Source organism: Theropithecus gelada, chromosome 9, assembly GCF_003255815.1.
Source record: "Theropithecus gelada isolate Dixy chromosome 9, Tgel_1.0, whole genome shotgun sequence".
Lineage (NCBI taxonomy): Eukaryota > Metazoa > Chordata > Mammalia > Primates > Cercopithecidae > Theropithecus > Theropithecus gelada.
This window is the reverse complement of record NC_037677.1, coordinates 69,193,857-69,204,020: the sequence shown is the minus strand read 5'-3', so window position 1 is coordinate 69,204,020 and position 10,164 is coordinate 69,193,857.

Sequence of the window (10,164 nt, the reverse complement as noted above, 5' to 3'; positions counted from 1 at the left end):
TAATCATTGACTTTCCTAACGCTGTGTATATATTTTCTTATATTTTTACCTGAAAATGTTATTGTTTTATGTTTTACCTGTAGCCCACAATCCCTCTTGCATTAGTTATATGAGGTTTGAGGTAGGTAGATAACTTGAATTGTATTGATATTTATTCTGATATTAACTTGTTTGCACTACAAATTCATTTTATGTGTGATCAATTGGTGTAGATGAGTGCCTTCTTTCAGTGTTTTTACTCAGTTATCTTTATGAATCTTGATTGTCTGCATGTTGTTTTAAAGTGATGATTATAAATTACATGTCAGTTTAGTCTACAGTGGAGTAAAATAGCCATAATGTATGCTACATGATTTAAGTCCCAGTTTCTTAGTGATTGTCATCTCAGGGTGGTTGTTACCTACTTAGCAGCTATTGGAGACATTTTCCTGATTCTGCTATTCCAATTTCCACACTAATTGCTTAACCTCTGGGTTAATGACATTTTTACTTATTGCTTAGTACAAATCCAGGAGAGGGAGAGGTCAACCAGTTTGTTTTTCCAAATGGGCCCTTTGCCACTTTTTGTATGAGTTGGGCTAGGCTTCTAGCTTGCTTAAGTGCTAAGGAGTTTATAATAAATGTATTTTACCCTTACTGCACTTGTGCCATTATAGCTTCCATTTTTAAATTATCTGATTATCTGATCCTATTTCCTTTCTATCTTTCTGGATTTTTGTTTGTTTGTTTGTTTTTAATGACACCGTTTTGTGTTTCCCTGTGATGCTTTAAATTCATTTGACCTTTTTACATTTATTTTGTTATTTATTTCATGGAATTTCAGGTGAAAGCATGTCATAGTTGCTTGGTCTCTACTTAAGCCAATGTTTTGTTATTTTTCATTCTGGCATATTTGTGTCCCTTATTTGAAAAAATATATATATACACACACACATGCATATACACACGATGCACACATATACTTACCTGAATATATATGTACACATATACTGTTTATATGTATGTGGGTATACATTTATGAACATATATACACTTATACACAGGCATATATATTGGTATAAAGAAATATGTTTAGTTACATTTTAGAGAGCCATGTATCATAGGTAATTCATTTTGTGGACAAAATTTTTCGAATAAAATGTTTTTTTAAATAAAGTACTTAATTTTGTACTCTCCAAGTTTTTTTTTTTTTTTTTTTTTTTTTTTGAGATGGAGTCTCGCTCTGTTTCCCAGACCAAAGTGCAGTGGCCTAATCTCAGCTCACCACAACCTCCGACTCCCAGGTTCAAACAATTCTCCTGCCTCAGCCTCCCGAGTAACTGGGACTACAGGCACGCATCACCATGCCTGACTAATTTTTGTATTTTTAGTAGAGATGGGGTTTCATTATGTTGGCCAGGCTGGTCTTGAACTCCTGACCTTGTGATCTGCCTGCCTCGGCCTCCCAAAGTGCTGGAATTATAGTGTGAGCCACTGCACCCGGCCTCCAAGTGTTTTAAAATATTAATACCTGACTCAGTGAATGTTTGACATTTTTATCAGTAACTGAGTATACCAATTCTTAAATAAACACTAACTGAAACTGAATTTATAGTCATTAAAAAAGTGAAGAGTAGCACACTGGCTAATCTATATATACCCATTCTGCAATTCTTTGCTTTTTCTAATAATGGACATATTTTTAATGAGAACAATGTTAGCTTAGATAGAATTAATCCATAATACATAATGTGTATCATAAGTGTAGGTTGCCTCCATAGCTTTTGCTAATTATTTTGAAAAATTTGTGTGGGAAAGACTAGAAGTGAGGAGGATAACTGAAGCTAATTCATTAGCATTTGTTACAGTGATGCAAAGCACTCTCAGGAAATCAACAGTATCATACTTCACCTAACCAGTTCTTTTCAGGACAGTTCAACCAAAGGAACAGCTACACTTAAAAAAATTCTGTTTTCAAATACTATAAATCAAAGTAATCATGTGCTGCATGTTGAAATAATCACAGTTTATGTCTAGTGATGTACAACTAGGAATCAGCAGATACATTATTTTAAATTTATCTAGTTTATTAGTCTAATTTTTAGAGAAGCAACTTTTTGAATACTGAATATGCAAGCAGTTTTATTAACAATTCCAATTTAAATGAGCATTAATGAATAAAACCTTGCCTTCTTTTCTTATTTACCACCTATCAAAGTTTTTACAATTTGATGAACTTTTTTTTTCTGAGATGGAGTTTCACTCTTGTTGCCTATGCTGGAGTGCAGTGGGGTGATCTTGGCTCACTGCAACCTCTGGCTGCCGGGTTCAGGCGATTCTCCTACCTGAGCCTTCCGAGTAGCTGGGATTACGGACACCTGCCATCACTCCTGGCTAATTTTTTGTATTTTTGGTAGAGACAGGGTTTCACAATGCTGGCCAGGCTGGTTTCGAACTCCTGACCTCAGGTGATCCACCCATCTGGGCCTCCCAAAGTGCTGGGGTCACAGGCATGAGCCACTGTGCACTGCCAATTTGATGAACCTCTAAATTGACTATGTAGAACATAATATTATCATTTAACTATATTTGCATATTAATATCTAATGACAGCATATTTGGGGAAATAAGTAAGTAGCCTTGGAGGCAGTGTTCTAATGGGATGAGTGCAATATGGTGATATTTTGTAAAATATAAGCTTAAACATATTTATGTACACCTATATATGCCTGTGTGTAGGTGTATATATGTACATAAGTGTCTACACACATATATATGTATACCTGATATATACATATGTGTGTGTATATAAACATATATATGTATATTCAAATAAGGGACATGAATATGCCAGAATATTTTAAAATTAGTATGTAATTATCTTTTCAGTATACTGTATTTTTATTATATAAGAGACAGTCTAAATGAGAAGTATACCTAATGAAAAGGTATAGACTACATTTCACATGGGAATTACATAAATTCCAGAGCACTTGGTAAATTAATTACCAGATCAAGTCAGTTAAATTCCATAGTAGCATCATAAGGAAGGTCTGTAACTGGGGTATGGAAGGCAACGAGACCAAATGCATTGAATTAAGGCACCAACTTACGTGATCAATGGAATAATATTCCAATATTTTAATAAAATAAAATAATTAGAGATATTGAAATGATTTTTAAAAATGTTCATGTAGCAGAGACTGGCTAGAAACTAGTGAAATTACTTTCTGTTATAGGGAACACCAATAAATGAAAGGTCTCATCCTGCTTGCCATATTCCTTATTTTTTTCCGATGCAAAGTTGACGAAAGTGATGTATCATTACCTGGCCAAGGTGGTTAAAAAGCTCTTACTTACTCTATTTCCCCCTTCCCTCTGTTGCTTGCTGTCTGGAGGCAAATGGTCCACAGAGTCATTTCACATCTCTAGTACTGGTGGAGCCACTAAACTTAGATTCCATTCTACTAGATTACAGACCACTGAGAATTTAGACTCATTATATCAGCAGATGAACTATTTTAACTAATGAAATTTGTGTTCTTTTTTTTAATATAAGCATCAATTCATTTGAAACACCTCCAATTAATTTTTGTTTCGTCTCTGTCCTCAGAAGGGAAATTCACAAAATTTATTTATACCTTTCCAGTTTTTGAAATGTTCTACTACCACTGGCCTCTTGAAATAGTTTTATCTTCTGAATTCCAGGCTAACAGATACCTTAGCCTCTTCACCTACATTATAGGCTGCTTCCTCTCAGATGTCTTTACTGAAATCTCATTCTTCCTTAAATGTTAGAGTACCCTAAAGGTGAGTCTTCAGCCTTCCTCATGGTCATTAGTCGTGCCCTGAATGATTACTTTCAGGCCCGTGGCTTTGATCTACATCTCAAATCCTCAATATCTGCCTGAGTTCTAAGCTATGCACTCAAGCCTTAACATCTCCCTTTGGTCAATATATTCTTGAAAAATGCTGAGACTGGATGGTAAATGATCTTACTACAAAAATGATAATTGTGTGATGCATTTGTTAATTGAGCTAGATTTAACTACTTTACAATGTATACATACTTCAAGACATCATGTTGTATGTGATAAATACACACAATTTTGTACATCAATTTAAAAACCAGATTCATTTGAAAAAGAAAAAGATATTATACATTTAACATGCCCCAACTAGAACTCTTTATTTCTCCCTGAAAACTCTTTTCCTAGTCTTCTCCATTTCAGTTTATGGCATTAATAGTCATCAAGTTATAAAGTTCAAAACCCAAGGAGCTATGTTTGATTTCTTTCTTTTTTTTTATATAACACTTCTGATTTGAATCTTCCTCCAAAATGTATTCTATCACGTGTCATCATCTACACAGCTGCCTAAGGTAATGGCATAGCTTCTCTGGATTTAAGAATACTAAGCAGGAAAGTGACATGATCTAATCCATAATTTTAAAAGGCAGCGATCATCTAACATATCTTTTGTTTTGGTCTTGATTTTCTTAGACAATATCAAGAGTGACCTTCATAATGCAGAAATCAGATCTCATAATTTCCTTACTTAAATGATGCCCAGGTGATTCTGTTTTTATGAAGTCTAAATTTATAACATACCATTTATTTTCATCTCATAACAGTACCTGTGGATTGATACAAAGCAGTGAAAGATTATCATAATCATTCAATGAAAGAGTTGTTTTCACATGCTTTTGGAAATCTAGAACAATAGCTTCATAGTTTATCAACTAGATGAAATTTCACAAAAAAGAAATTGGGATTAAATTATGACCCTTTTAATAGTTCTGCTGTCTAAATTTGTGTAGTTAGGAAATTGCACGTGTAAATGTGAAATGATTTTTTAAAATATTTGTGTATATAATAATATATAATGTATATATAACATTTATAATATAAGTATTTTATATGTATATATATGTTATGTATATTATTATTACTTTTGGAGACAGGGTCTCACTTTGTTGCCCAAGCTGAAATGCAGTGGCATGATCATAGCTCACTGCAACCTCAAGCAGTCATCCTGCCTCAGCCTCACTAGTATCTAGGACCGCAGATGTGCACCATGACACTATATAATTACAATTATTTTTTAAATAGAGACAAGATCTCACTATGTTTCCCAGGCTGGTCATGAATTCCTGGCCTCAAGCAATCCTCCTACTTTGGCCTCCCAAAGCACTGGGATTACAGGTATGAGCCACTGTGCCAGGCCGTAAGTTTTTTTTTTTTTTTTTAAATTAACATTGATGTAGATTTTTACTTGCATCTTATTCTTATTTCATCATGTTATATAATAATTTTATCATTCCTCCCTGGAATACAGCAATTTTCTTCTGCAGGGGATCCCTGCTTCTACTCTTGCCTTGTAATCCTTTTTCTGCACAGCAGCCGGAGTGACCTTTTGAAAGTATAAATCAGATCGTGTCACTCCCCTGCCTAGAACTCTAAAAAGGCTTTCCAGTGCCCTTGAGGAAAAACAAAAAACAAAACAAAACAAATAAAACATCCATGCTGCAGATGAAAGACACTATTACACTACTTGATTTGATTTCTGGTTACTTTTCTGACCTTTTCTCTTATCTCTCCCTCTTTCTCTTGTTAAATAGGATTCATCCATACTGTTTTCCTCTTTGTTCCTGGGAGATGCAAGACTCTTTTCTGATTATGTTTGATGAGGTTATTCTCTCTGCTTGGAAAACAATTCCCCCTATCTCAACATATCTAACCCATTCTCTTTATTCTTGTTTCAGTTAAGATACTATCCTTAAGTGAAGCTTTTCCTTAGCTCTAAGTGCAAAACAATCCTCGAACCCAACAGCCTCCATCATATCACCTATAGCAATTGTCAGAATTTGAAATCACTGTGTTTACATTTATTTGCTTGTTCATTTTATCTTTTAGGATGAAATTCACCTGGATTTAAGCTGTCATTTGTTGTAGTATCTCCTAGCTCCTGATAGAAACTTCCACACATAGTAATCAATCAATACATGTATGTTGCTGATTGCATGATTATATAATCATGTCTAACTGTAGCCTTGATGAAAATCTACGTGGTGGCAAAAGATGTATTTGACTCATCTTATTCTAACATATAACATTCCACAGAGTTCTCTAGAAGGAACACACACACAGTCAATATGTTGTTATAACACACAGAGGTCAGTAGTAAGAAAAAAATATCCACACCAAGGGCTCAACTGAAATGAATTCATTTATTCATACTCATTAGGTGTTGGATTGCAAAATTCCCTTATTATTTATAACCAGGCTATATTGTCCTTGAAATAAATACCATGAGCAAATTCCTGAAAGTTTTTATCCAAATAGAGAGTTGTTTTGTCTACAACAAAATATTTCTCAACCAGGCATCATATTAGAATAATCTGTAGAACTTTAAAAATAGTACCAGTGTTCAGACTCAACCCCAGCCCAATGGCATCCAAATATTTGGTGTATGAGCACTGGTAATTTTAAAAAATCTCTTTAAGCAATTTGAAAATAACCAGAATTGAGAACCACTGGCTCTAGTTGGATGTAATTATTTTTTCTTTTCTCATGGTTCAGTGTATGTTAATGATTGCGTTTTCTGTAAGTGTTCAAGGAAAATGCTTCAATATTATTTTCTTTTTTAAAGGCCCTACTTCTACATATTTACTCACTTATATGTAAACAATTTTTTTCTTCTCTTTCTCACTAGAATTATTCTAAAAATGCAACCTGGATTACCCCAACATATTTAAAATATTATAAAGCCTATAATATTTTAGGTTTAAATATTTAGGCCTTTATTATAATATCTTATTGTCAGGAGTTTTGCATTTCATGAAAATAGCAAGTTTAATATCTGCATTAATAAAATCACAGTCATATCTGCAATCATTTTACAAAAACTGATCTGTCAAGTCTGAAAAAAACATACATAGCTTAATTACTTCAATGATTCATTAAAGATGGGACTGTATGAATGCCCCACATATAAGTGAAATGGTAGAAATATGAATAAATGTATCAAATATAAATATAATAAAATTTAAATACATCCTTCGTAGTATATTTAAGCCATGATTGTGCATCAGATAGCATCTGTGCATCTTACTTAAAATTTGGATGCCTAGGGTACCACCAAACTGTGAAGTCAGCATTGCTAGAGATGGGCCTATATATATTTATTATTTTTGCTTGTTTATTACGGAAAGTTTTGAATATACATAAAAGCAGAAAGACTGCAAAATGCACCTTCATATGCCCATCACGCATTCCCAAACACCACCAGCCTCATCCACAACCTTTTTATTCTCTGCTTCTTGGAATATTTTAAGCAATTCCTGACATATTGTTTACTCCAGAAATATTTTTGTATGCATCTCTAAAAGATAGAATCTTTAACATCACAATACTACCATGATACCTAAAACAAATACAATTATTTCCTTAATATAATCAGATATCTTACGTGAAAATTTCAAATGAGCTCCCTTTGTTTGTTTGTGTAAATTAGAGTCGAAATCTGACTTTTTAATTTTCTTGTTATCTATACATTTCTTTCTATTTCTATTTTTTCCCTGTCACTTTATTTGTTGAGAAAACCGCAGTGATTGTTCTGCAGAGTTTCTACTAGCTGTATTTTTCTGGTTTCATTTTTGTGGGGTCAGATAATATGTTCTTATGTTCATATAGGATAACATAGGAGGTGCTGTGTTCTTTAATCAGGAGGAATAACACTGGAGGAATGACTGGTTAATGGTTCCCTTTTTATACTATTAACATGTTGACAATGAATTTCCTAAGTAAATATATGCAGAAAAATGTCAAGATTGATTCTAATATATGCCTCTAGTTAAGAAATATCATAAGGAAGACGATAGAATTCCTTAAGTCCTGAATGTGTTTCTACCAACAAAAAGAAGATGTCAGTTAAATGTATTTCATGTCGGGTATACCACTGGTCATTAAAAAAAAAAAAAAAAAAAAAAAAAGATAAATTTGCTGTGAATGACAAAACAGTAGAGAATATAAGTCAATATTTTCCAAACTGGTCTGATCATTAGAAAGATACATATATGCCTTGGCAAAAAAAAAAGATTATTGAGATCTGCTAGAGTAAGACTTAATCAGAATATCTAGGGAAAGGGCTTGGGAATCTCTCTGTGAAACAATTATCTCAGATGACTTTTACTAAAAGGTAAAATTAGAAAACAATGCCATACATTTAAAAAGAAAACTTCTGTAATCCCAGCATTTTGGGAGGCCGAGGTGGGCGGATCACTTGAGGTCAGAGGTTTGAGACCAGCCTGGCCAACATGGTGAAACCCTGTCTCCTTAAAAATACAAAAATTAGCCGGGCATGGTGGCGCGGGCCTGTAGTCCCAGGTACTCAGCAGGGTGAGGCAGGAGAATCACTTGAACTCGGCGGGTGGAGTTTGCAGTGAGCTGATACATGTCACTGCACTCCAGCTTGGGGGACAGAGTAAAACTTTGTCTCAAAAAAATAAAATAAAAATAAACCCCCTGCCCAAGAGTTTCTTCATGAATCACCAAGAAAATGACTGTATACTTTGAGGTTTACAATGTTCTTTCCCATTCCTATGTCATTATAGAATTATTTTTTAAAATACGTCAAGTAGGAAATAATTATTTGAATCATTTTTACAGGAGGGAAACAAGTTTATGGAGATAAATTGACTACATCAGTGGGGGTACTCAGACTCAAATCCAATTCATCTGGATACAAATTTATTACTTTTTAACTATAGTGTGCTTTCCTATATTTATTTTGCTCTAGCTGATAATACCGATCCTTCTGACGTCCAATTCTATAATACATATACTTTCATAATTATATGTATAACTAATGAAAATGTTGTAGGTATGATTAGCAATTAGGATGATTTTCATGATGGATAAGTGCTCACTGTGAAGAACTTCCCTCATAATAATAGATCTGATTTCAATTATATGATAGATGTGTATCATTCCTCAAGAATAACTACATTTATTTATAACTACATTACCTTACCTGTGGCCGGTGTTAAAATGTATCTTGTCAGATGTAAAGAATACATTTTTCATGTCTAAAGTAAATTAGTATTTCAAATGAGTTGCCTTGAAATTATAGTCAAGGATATAAGTGAGATAACATTGTCTGTTGTGAAGGGTCAAGTTGCCTATGCTTGGAGAACTTGGTTTGCCTGCTTTCGGCAAATAGAAGCAGGTTACTCCTCCACAAAGGCATAATCTGAGTGTGATTGTGCTGACATGAAGAGCTTACTTTCACAGCATCCAGATTCACAGCTGCAGATGGCACTCTTACTCAAAAGAAGAGATAAACCTTAAGAGAAAACACTGTACATTTTTTTTTGTTCTCATGAAATTGAATCTTGAAGGTCTCACTAATTATCAATGCCCTTTTTAGCCTTTCTCTTTGAAAAGTAAAATAAAATTCAGTGATATTCAAAAAATGCAAACCAAATTAACGGAATCAGATAATAAGATTGCCTGCAATTCCAGTTTGGCTTTTATTTTTTTAGTTAGTGTGTTGATAAAACCACAGGCATATATGTTCTTCAAAGCTTTTTGTCAATATTTAATACTAATTACTATGACAATGTCAAAATACCTGTGGAAGTTTTATATCTAGAAAGAGTTTTATATCTAGAATGAAACTATTTTGAGTTGGTCTTAAGGCACCATGGAATAAGAAAGTTACCACTGAAGCGCTATAAATAGAAGGTCTTGAAATTAAGTTCAGGGCAATCACATTTTTTTTTTTAATTTTACTTTCATATTTTAAATCCCTGCGTTTTGTTTCTCCTTCCAAGCTGTATTGTAGTAATACTCATTGTCAAGACTAAAAAGAAACCACATGTTCAATTTTTAAATGAGGCCATCAAGAACTCTCTTGGAAAAAAATTATTTGTAATAATTAAGTCTATGCCACTATGTCTTTCATGTATTTTGGAATATAGATAATAGATTTAAAAATCAGTTTGATTTTACAGTACTATCTGGAAGTTACTTGTGGGTTACAAAATGGGTGTTTAAAAAATTGTACCTTGCCATTTACTGAATTTTCTACCCTTTCTCCCTGTGGGATTATATCTCATTAAATTTAACCAGGAGGCCATCCCACTACCTGCTTTTGAAGTAAAGTTTTACTGGAACATGGGGT